Source organism: Macadamia integrifolia, chromosome 12, assembly GCF_013358625.1.
Source record: "Macadamia integrifolia cultivar HAES 741 chromosome 12, SCU_Mint_v3, whole genome shotgun sequence".
Classification (NCBI taxonomy): domain Eukaryota; kingdom Viridiplantae; phylum Streptophyta; class Magnoliopsida; order Proteales; family Proteaceae; genus Macadamia; species Macadamia integrifolia.
Genome location: NC_056568.1, coordinates 11,665,005 through 11,676,347, shown reverse-complemented (window position 1 = coordinate 11,676,347; position 11,343 = coordinate 11,665,005). Strand labels below are relative to the sequence as shown.

Sequence of the window (11,343 nt, the reverse complement as noted above, 5' to 3'; positions counted from 1 at the left end):
ACATCTCAATATACAGTATATAACAATCTAATGTTACAGACAATAGAAAATTATCAATTTAAATATCTTGGAAACATAGATATAAGAAATTATATCATAACTGTGATCACATAAGATATATCCTTCATTATAGGTCTGTTCCTGATCTAAAGATTAGTCTGTCTTGAAAACCTCATAGGTAGAGAACTTTGATATTAATCAATACTTAGGTAAATCGCATTTTTCTTGTATTAATATCTCACTTTGGGATACAGCCTATGGTTAACAACCACCTCCATGGATTTAGGCTAAATACCGCCATAAATCACGAAACTTGGCTAAATACTGCCATTAACTATGACATGTCAAAGTAAACTACAATAATCATACAATAATATGATGAGAGAGAATATAAATGAACACTATACTGGAAAGTAAACATTCTCAATATAGATTGTGCTCATAATGTATGATCTAACAAAACAATGCTTATTACAATATCACTAAGGATAAGTAAACTCTTACTAAACAATCATATCAAAAGATTCCATCATACCTATGTTAGAAACATGAGTCTTAAAAATTCCCACTGGAAGAGCTTTAGTCAGAGGATCAGCAACCATCTCTTCAGTAATAATATGCTCAACAACGATCTCCCTAGTGATGATCTTCTCATAACCAGAAGATATTTAATTTCAATGTGTTTGGAGCTGCTTAATCTCTTGTTATTCTTTGCAAAGAAAACAACAGAAATATTGTCACACCACAAATGCAAAGGCTTAGAGATGGAATCTACAACCTTCAATTCAGATATGAAATTCCTCAGCTACACTGAGTCTCATAAAGTGCCACAAACTCAGCTTGCATAGTGGATGAAGCTAAAATAGTTTCTTTGGTACTCTTCCAAGAAATAGCTCATCCTCCCAATACAAAAATGTATCCAGAGGTAGACTTTCTATCATTAGTATACCCACTGAAGTCTGAGTCAGAATACCCCACAACTTCAAATTTCTCTGATTTATTGAACACTAGCTTGAAGTCCTTTGTCCATTGTAGATAACGCATGACCTTCTTAGCTATAGTATAATGAGCCAGACCAGCATCAGATTGAAACCTGCCAAGTACGCTGATTGCAAAGGCAATGTCAGGACGAGTACAAACTTGTGCATACATCAGACTTCCAACAACAGAGACATAAGACTTGTCATTCATTGAGCTCCTCTCAATATCATTCTTTAGACATTGTTGCTTGTTCGACTTGTCTCCTTTACTGATGGGTGCTTCACCACCAGAACATTTAGATGTGTTAAACATCTTTAAAACTCTATCAAGATATGCCCGTTGTGATAGCCCAAGTAACCCCCGCGGCCTATCACGACTAATTTTGATTTCAAGATATGCCCTTGGTCTCCATCAATAAGGTCTTGTTGCTGCTAGCCAACAGAATGTCATCCACATAGAGCATAAGAAAGATGAAACTACTCCCACTGAGCTTCAGATATATGCACTGATCGATTGGATTCTCTACAAAACCAAAAGAAGTCACAACTTGATCAAATTTCAAGTAGCATTGTCGAGATGCTTGCTTTAACCCACAAAGAGACTTGTTTAGCATACAAACAAAGTCCTCTTTACCCTTTTCCTCAAAACCTTCTGATTGTCTCATGTACACCTGCTCTGACAGCTCTCCATTCAAAAATGTTGTTTTCACATCCATCTGATGTAACTCTAGGTAAAAAATGGGCAATAATGGCCATGATAATTCTGAATGAGTCCTTTGATGAGATAGGTGAGAAGGTTTCCTTGTAATCTATCCCCTCTCGCTGAGTAAAACCCTTTGCCACGAGTCTAGCTTTATAGCATTCTACTCTATCTTGAGAATCTGTCTTGGTTTTGAAAACCCACTTGGATGCAATAGCCTTACAATCCTTTGGAATTTGCAGTAATTCCTATACTCCATTGTTACTAATGGATGACAGTTCTTCCTTCATTGCTTCTACCCATTTTTCTGAATGCTTATGATTAACTGCTTGAAGAAAAGTAACAGGGTATTTTTCTTGTCATATGTCAAACTCACACTCATTCAAATAAGAAACATAATCAGAGTGCAGAGAAGGCTTGCACACTCTAGTAGACCTCCTTACAGGTTCAGGTGGAAGACTGCCAATATCAGTGGTATTAGGAGGTGATGGTGGGTTTACAATAGCAATATTTGTCACAACTTACAAATCATGTTCAATTGGAGTTTGAGTGACTATATCATCAGACATTATGTGATTGAGATCAAGAAGTGAATTTTTCAACTCAACAGGTGCTATCTCAGGGGTGTCATACTCCCCTACTTTAAAAGAGAAATTACGAGGTGTTCTAGATTCTTCATTGCATTCAACAAATCTAGTATGAGTGGTCTCTACAATTTTGTGTCCTGGGCCAAGACAATAGAATCTATACCCTTTAGACCTCTCTGGGTATCCCACAAAATAGCAACTTGTAGTCCTTGAGTCAAAAACTTTTTCTTAAGGGTTAAAGACTTTGGCTTCTGCTTGACATCCCCACACTTGCAAGTGTCTAAGGCCAGGCATTCAGCCACTCCAGAGTTCATAGGGAGTCTTATTCACAGGCTTGCTTGGAACTCTATTGAGAAGATAAACAACAGTTTTAAGTGCCTCTCCCCATAAGGATTCTAGTAAGGTGGTATTGTTCACCATAGAACGGATCATGTCTTTCAGGGTACGATTTTTTCTTTCCATTACTCCATTCTGGTGAGGTGTTCCAGGCATGAAATATTGAGGAGCTATCTCATGTTCTTGTAAGAATTTTATAAAAAGACCAAGCAACTGCTCACCACTTCTCCCATAATATTCTCCACCCCTATCAGATCTGACCACTTTGATCTTCTTGGAGTGGAAAAGTTCAACTTTAGCTTTAAAAATCTTGAAAACATCTAGAGCACTAGATTTCTCACTGATAAGGAAGACATACCCATATCTTGACCAATCGTCAATAAAAGTTATGAAATAACGGTGCTTAGTGAGTGTAGAGACAAGAAAAGGCTCACAGATGTCAGTGTGAATGAGGTATAATACTTCAATACTGAGAGTAGCATCTTTTTTCTTGGAAATTTTCATTTTTTTCTTAATGCAATCTATATATGTTTTCATGTCCTGAAAAATTAATATTTTCTAATATCCCTTCCTTTACCAATCTTTTCATCCTCTTGGTTGAAATATGACCCAACCTTCTATGCCATAACATAGAGGATTTCTCATCAATCAGAGAGCGTTTCACTCCCACATTCAAAACCTATGAAAAGTTAAAATTCAATCTATAAAGCTCATCAACAAGAGTATTACTACTAATAGAGACTGAATCATGTAATAAGCAAAAATCAACTTGATTACAATTAACAAAATAACCGTCTGAACAAAGTCTAGAAACTAAAATCAAATTCCTCCTCTTAGAGAAAATATAAACAACATCCTTCAAATCAATAAATAAGTCTGAATGAAAAAACATTCTAATAGTTCTTATGGCTTCCACTTCAACTCTAGCTCCATTGCCCACGAACACCGTCACTTCATCCTTGCTTGGCACCCTCCTGCTTAGGAACCCCTATAAGGAATGAGTGACGTGAATAGATGATATGGAATATAACCACCATGAATCAATTGATACATTAATCAAGCAAGATTCAAAACATACTGAGGATAGATTCATACCATCATCCTTCTTTTTCTTAGGATAAGTCTTTCTCTTAAAACAATCCTTCTTCATGTGCCATTTGGTCTTGCACCAAAAACACTATATGCCACTCATGTCTTTTTGTCCCCCAGATTCTTTGAAATTTTGCTTTCCCTTCTTGTATTTCCCTCCTTTAAATGGAGTGAATTTTCCTTTCTTAAAGAACTTCTTGATTCTTTTGCTAGGTCCCATAGAATATGAAGTCTTACCTTAAGTAAGATTGACACTTTCAACTTTGGTCCTATTAGTTGTTCTCTCTTCCTGGGTTATCACAGTGATCAATTCATCAAGACCTCATTTATCCTTCAATGTATTATAAGTAGTCTTAAGAGTCTTGTAGCTCTCAGGTAGAGAGTTCAAAGCAATGGTGACTACGAAGTCATCATCAAAGTTTATACATGTACCTCTGATCTTGTTTCCCAAGGAAACCAATTCCAATATATGCTCTCTAGCATTTCCTACTCCATCAAATCTAGCCCCAGTCAATTGGCTCATGAGATCGTGAGCCTGTGATAGACTCAGGCAAAACACTTTTAATAATAGCCAAGGACTTCCTATTTGCAGTGACCCACTTGTCATAATCCCCTTTCTCAGTTTGGGTACTGATTGCAGTAGGTTCAGCTAGTTTGGTGGTTCTAGTACACAACCCTAGGTCCTTGAAAATCATGTAGACCTCTAAGTCTTCCATCCATTTGTTGAAATTATCCCAGTAAGCTTAGGAATATCAAGTGCACCAAAACTAGAAGACATCCTGTTGAATAATTCAATAAAGAACATTCTATTCAACATACAGACATATATGTAAAAGAATAAGCATGTAACAATTAGCAAAATTAAACATTACAATGCTCAATTATCAATTATTTCAAGAGTGTCAACTGGAATTACATTCCTGACCTTTGGGTCTGAAACATACTGGTCCACTCAAGTTTCCACTATTACTGTGAGACTTCTTCTAATTTTCAAAAAAATACCACCATCTTTGGATGGACAACATCTTCTAGGATGAGAAATTCCTATTATGTTTTTCACTTGCTTTAACTTTAACTTCTCTTTGATAATGTCACATTTGGGTGAACATTAGCAACCTTGCTACCAACCATTATTCTCTGTTTTTTCAAACAAAGAAGAACTTGATTTGTATTCTATTACAATAACGTTGAACTTTACTACTTTGATGAATTTCATCAAATCTTACTGCAATAGTCTACAAATTCATTCTAGCAGCTAAAAGTGGGATTGTTTAAGCATGAATATAAAAATATTCATAAACAAAAGTGTAGACATCGAATTTTGTCACCCCCCGGCAATGATGACAATATGAAGGATTACATATTGGATATTTTAAACTTGGAGAATTTTCAAACAAGAGTAAAAAATGACCATATTTTTCTATAAACTTTCAAGAGAAAATGTTTTCAAAAACTGGAATGTGATGTTGTGGATTATTGTTGTTTGTCCCCTCAAGTCGGACATTACACTTTGATGCGAGAACTATGCGAATCGACGCCCGATTCTCTCTTTCATTATATGATCTGGGTCCCTACTTTATGCATATTTTCGTAAGATTCCCGGTCGAGACTACAATCATGTCTCACATCATTGGATAATACTCGGACTGAGCTTTCTAACGACATATTACACGTCGAATTCCGACAAACGGTTTGAAAGATATAACCCCCGAAAGTTGACTCCAAAGTTCGGTATCAGATTCCATTCCGAGCAACCAAAGGGAGGAGAAAAATTAGAGAGAAAAATTGGAGAGAAGGAATATGGCCCACATGAAGGTTTTTGCTAATTCCCTCTCTTTATATAAATTTTTTTTTTTGAATGTGTAATCCTTCCTTGAGCTGGGAGACTTAGTCCGATTCGGTTCGGTTCGGTTTTGGCCTTGAAGCACAAGGGTTATCTCCTCTTGTTTCTTTATTAAAGCCGGTTTAAGGTATGTATTTATTTATTCTCCCAATAGCGATTTAGAATTAGTTTAATTAATATATTAGTTTCTAATTTATTAATAATTGAATTATTCAGATTAATTATGTTTAATTAGTTTTAGTTTGGTTCAATACGATTTATTAGATGTGAATTGATTTATTCCGGCCCAATTAAAAGTATTTAGGTTTAATTGATCTTTTAGATTAATTAGGTTTAATTGGTTTTTTTTTATTTAACATGTTTACTTAAGTAGATTAATTTGGTTTAATTTTTTTCTTTAAATTGTTTTTTCTTCTTTTAATTTATACCCTTAGATTAGGATCTCAGCCCTAACCTAATTCCCATCTCTACTATTATTTTTCTTCTCCAAACAAATCAGCCGCACCTTTCTTCTCTTTCATCTTCTTCTTCTTCTTCTTCTTCTTCTCATCTTCTTTTTCTTTCCTTCCTCCAAAACTTGCGGCGACCGAACCCTGCAACTCACGTCTTCTTCTTCTTTTCTTTTTCCCTGCTGCTACAGTTCCCTTATTCTTCCTCTTCTATTCCTCCTAACCGAACTCAACCCCTCCCCATCCCTATTCTTCTTTTTCTTTTCCTCTTCTCCTTCCCTTCTTCATGGCTACCACCACCACCACACCACCTACTGACTCCGAGGTTACCTATTTCAGTTTTCAACTGCCGAGAGGGGAATCTTCTACTCTATTGTTTCTCAAAGCCTGAAAACCTCAAATCGGAGCTTCTTTGCCCTTTCAATGGCGGATTGGCGTTCAAATGGTTACCGTCAATGACCAGATTGGCAAGACATCGGAGTTTTGTCTGTCGTTATCACTTCCTGGGAACTCAAATCTCCCACCTTCATGGCCACCACTGCTGCTTCTCTTCCAATTTATGCTTTCAAGATCAGAGACGATCCAGACGACAAAGAGGATTTCGCGGACAGCAAATGTGCCTTCGTAATGGTAGCTCTCTGTCCTTGCCTTGTCATAGTTATTATCCCCCTCATCGTCTTGTCGATCGTTCTCATAGTGAAGTTTCATATATTCTGTCACACACCTCTGCACAGTCTCTCAAGTCTATTTTACAAGAAGCATTGCAAGTTTGAGTTCCATTGTTTTAGATTCTAGGAGTTTCTCTAGGGTTTCAGAGGCAGATCCAAGAACCGAGGAAGACATTGACAATTATGCAATTGGTCATGTCTCTGTTCCCTTCTCCCTTCGTGTACACTGTTATCCTTGTTGTCTTTTTGATAGCTCAAGCGGTGAAGTCACATTTCGTTGGCGACACTTCTCTCTGCTGCCTCCTCACTCTAGTCTGCAACAAATAATGCCAGTTTGAATCATTCCGGGGCTTCAAATGGGAAAATAGAAATAGTTGAAGAAATGGAACAAACTTGGTTTGATGATGATGAAAGCAACAATGAGAGTGGTGAAAGTGTTTGCAAGGTGATTGAAGGTCTATTCGCATCAGATCAAAACATTGAAGCGGTTCTTGATCAAAGTGGGATCGATCTCTCTCGTGATCTCGTTCTTCATCTGTTGGCTCAGTTCCGAAATGCCTGGAGGCCTACATTTTGGTTCTTCTGCTGGGCTGGGCGACAACCAGGATTCTTACATTATTCTAGGACACATGATTCTATGATGGGAATTATCCAGAAGACAAGGCAAATTCAAGAGCATGTTGGTGATGCTTGAAGAAATGAAGAATAAAGGGCTTCCGACAATTGAGACTCTCCATTTCTTTACAGGCTTTTGCTGCTGCACGAGAGGCGAAGAAGGATGAGAAGGCACCACTTCAGAGCAGGGGGCTGGTACCTTTAATTGCTTGCTTGATGCTCCTGGAAGGGCAAAGCATGTGAAAGAAGCTCAAGGTCTCTTTAAGAAGTTGAAAAAATCGATCTCCACCAGGCTTACAGACCAATGCAGTTCTCCTCCTCTTCTGGTCTTCCCTGCCCTTCCTTGCTGCAACCGAAACCCATCTTCTTCTCCTTCATTCTCTCCTCTTCTATGCTCCAATCTCCTTCCCTTGGCCAAAATCCATCTCCAGCCCATCGTCTTCTCTTCTTCTTTTTTTTTTTTTTGTTATTTTGTTATTTCTTTAATTTTCTAATTAAATACTCCATATTTGTAATACCCACAACCTGTTATTTCATTTATGTTTTTCTATGTGGAATCTTCCCCTCATTTTGTTCTTTATTTTTCTTTTATCCATTTTTGGTTTGATTTTCATTTTGTTTCCCTCTTAATAATATATGGGACGTATTTTAGGGCGTGTTTAGTTTAGGACGGGCGTGGCTGGCCCCTCAAATCGGCTCGTAGCATTAGGTGCGTATTAGAGATTTGGGTTTTCCTATTATCTCTTATCTTTTGTACTCCAACATTCACTTGCATTAGTGTAGTACTAATCTAGATTGATTAAAGTAACGTAGTTAATGTGTAGTTAATGTAATTAGTCATTTCAACTGTTGTTTATTTAGTTGTGGTTTGTTAATTTATCCTTTTAAATCACTGCATTTGATTTCTTCATTCAATTCAATTTATTAAACTTACGTAATTATCAATCTTTTTCCCTCTAGTGGTTTGTTTATTTTAATCAATCAACTAATTAGTTATTTAATGTAACATAATTAACTAGATTAATTAGTTAAAATATTCTCTTCTCATTAGCTTAATTAGGGTTTTGAAAAATGTTTAATTTATTTTAGGATTAGCTCAAGACAAACATAATTAGGGCAATTAGGTTTCATAATTTATTTAATTAAACCATAGGTTCAGTTTAATCTTCCTAAACTAGATTAGGTAGACTAGTAAAATGCTTCCATTTAATGCAATTAGCCCATTTAACTTTTCTAAATTAATTAGGCCCCATTTAATTTAAAAATCTTTTTACCAATTAGATTAAGTAGGATTGCAATAATTTATTCCACAAATTACTAGGGATTGGGTTTAATCATTTTAGTTAATTCAATTTAGGATCTCACAAATTCATTGATCATCCATCTAGGTCAGGCTCAATTAATCGAATTAGCTTAATTTAGGGTTTCATAAGTTGCTAAACTAATCCTAGGTTTAGGCTTATTTAATTAGCTTAATCTAAGACTCATAGTATATTAATTAAATCATTTAGGCTTATTTAATTAACGTAATCATTTCATTATTTGCATCATAACCTATCTAACATAATTTAGACACTTGGTTTAGGGTTTTCACATGTCATACTTAGATACCTAGTTTAGGGTTTTCAGTGACCTAGATTTAGGACTAGTTAGTAGGGTACAAACAAACTTTGGTCAAACAAAAAGAGATCAGCCTTAGGGCCGGGCAGACTGGGTGCCTAACACCTTCCCAGTCTGTCACTTGACACTTGTTCAGAATCTTGGTGCAAACCAGCCTTATCCATCAGAGTCATTAGTCTCTCTCCCTTGATTGGGGGAGACATTTATGGGTCCTAGACCCTTTCTAGGTGGCGACTCCCTTTTACACATAACGTGTATCCCCCCCTTGGCATTTGATGACCAGGGGATACTATCTCATCTCATTAGGGTCAAACCCTAGAGTGTGTACTCGCGCTATGCGCCATATCGCGATCCCGGGGCGGAGGTCCATGATACCTACAAAAAGCATGAACTATCATTACCAATAATAAAAAAGTTCATATTCTGATATGCAAGTAATGTATGAATTGATTTTCTTTTATTTCTTCCAATTAATAGGAAAATTATGAAAAATCATTAAACACCCATACTTGTAACTTATACAAAATAGACCATAAAAGTTGAACAAAACTAGGCTCATAATATATCAAAACGAAGAGCACGAAAAACTGGACTCAACGCAAAAAAACCAGGGTGAAAAATTATTCACCATTTGTCTATACGAGCCATTTGAAGTTGCAAAAAAAAAAAAAAGGATCAAAATCAATCTAGTTTGCCCAAACCAATCGGTTCGGCCAAGCGGTCTAATACGGTTCGGGCATATTAGTTCTGGGTCAAATTCAGGGTCGTCGGGTCGGGTATCTGGGTCAAAATTCAGGGCGAATGGTCAAGAAAATCTTCTCATATGCGATACCGTGCCACCAAAGTCACCACTCACCGGCCACCGCACTCCATAGTTAGAAAGAGGGTATGGTTGCACATATCGCTCTGTCTGTGCCTCTATCGTCTTCTTTGTCTCCGTGGGTGAAGGAGTTAGTGTAATTGACCTTCTTCTCCTTTTTCTTTCTATTATCCTTCTGTCAAAGACCATACCAAAGAAAAGATCGATCGATCAATCCAACATCTACTATCTTATCTATCTATGTGATTGTTTGGGTTTACACAGTCGAAGCGTGAGATCCTCTTTCCCTCTTTTTGTCAACTCAATTCGATGCAAGGGAAGCTAGCTCTTCACTTCCCCTTTCTCCCAGAAATCTCAATCTTATTTTGGTACAGGAAAACTTATAGTTCACCCCTACCCTTACCCTTTCCCTTTCTCCTCCAATTTTGCAAGACTGTCAATCGAGAGTTGGGACTTGACGCTTGGCTAGAGAGAGGGAGAGAATAAGCAGAGAAGAAGAAGAGGAACTCGAGAGAAGAAAAGAGAGAGAAAGACAAAAAGAACTTACAAATAAGAAAGAAAGAGACAAGAGCTGTGTGGTGATTGTGGTCTGGTCGCCATTATCCATCCTGTGGTAACTCTGGTAACTGGTAACTTTTGCAATCGAAATCCTAGAGGTCTCGCGCTTCACGACATTCTCGAATTTCAATAGAATTCCTCTAATGGTGTAGACAAGCCTCGACAATATCTCTGCTGCTTGGACACGAACTCAGCCAACTTGGACCCGAGCACCTCCTCGATGGCAAGAGGTCAGACAGGGCTTCATAGTTGGTCAGTGAATAAGGTATAATGGTTATTTTAACTCCAAATTGTTAAGTGACTGACGACAAGAGATCTAAGTTTAATTTGATATAACAAAGAGGATTTTTTTATAGTAATGACATTCTTTAGGGAGTGATGTTGTAAATTACTCTTAAAAAAATGAACCCTCACATGATAGGCTTTTTGCTGAACCAAAGCCATGCACTAATCTATAAATCACATTATTACCCAAAAAAAAAATATTATAAATCACATTCTATCTATCAAACGATTTTATATTCTTTCCACGTGTTAAAGACATGCTAACTGAAAAAAAAATTCTTTTGGGGAGACAAGTGAAGTTCCCGAGACAAATGCAGTAGACAAGACTCAAGAGACATGTGATGGCCCCGATGCGGTCAAGTCTTTTTTTTTTTTGGGGTAGAAATGCTGTCAAGTCACCTAAGAGAGAGAGAGAGAGAGAGAGATGTGAATGTTTTAATACAGAAAGAGGCCTGCTTCTATTGACGCTGCTAATTTTGTTGTTCATCCTCCAAGTCCCTCAAGATTTCCACAACGCTGTCTGAAGCTCTTTTCAGCAGATCGGACCAATCCCTGGAATACCCATGGGAGAGACGATAATTAAAATTAATGCATCAGAATATCAAGAAATCATAGTTTTAAAACATGAAAAAAAAAAAAAATGGTTACGTAGTACGTACCCTTTGCAGGAATCAAAGGAGATGCCCACCGTGCCCTTGGCCAGCTCAAGCGCCATGCTAAACCTATGCAGCTGCTTGGCCGGAAAGCTTCCATCATCCACAAGCACAAGGTCAAAGGTATTGACATCATAGAA

General features: G+C 37.2%; 1 long non-coding RNA gene across 1 annotated transcript; it reads left to right on the top strand.

Annotated features, from left to right (window-relative positions):
* Nucleotides 1–6,008: 6,008 nt before the first annotated feature.
* Nucleotides 6,009–7,817, top strand: LOC122057544. The gene is made up of 2 exons (XR_006133551.1): nt 6,009–6,614; nt 6,906–7,817. It is a non-coding gene; the product is annotated as an uncharacterized LOC122057544 (long non-coding RNA).
* The last annotated feature ends 3,526 nt before the right edge of the window (nt 7,818–11,343 follow it).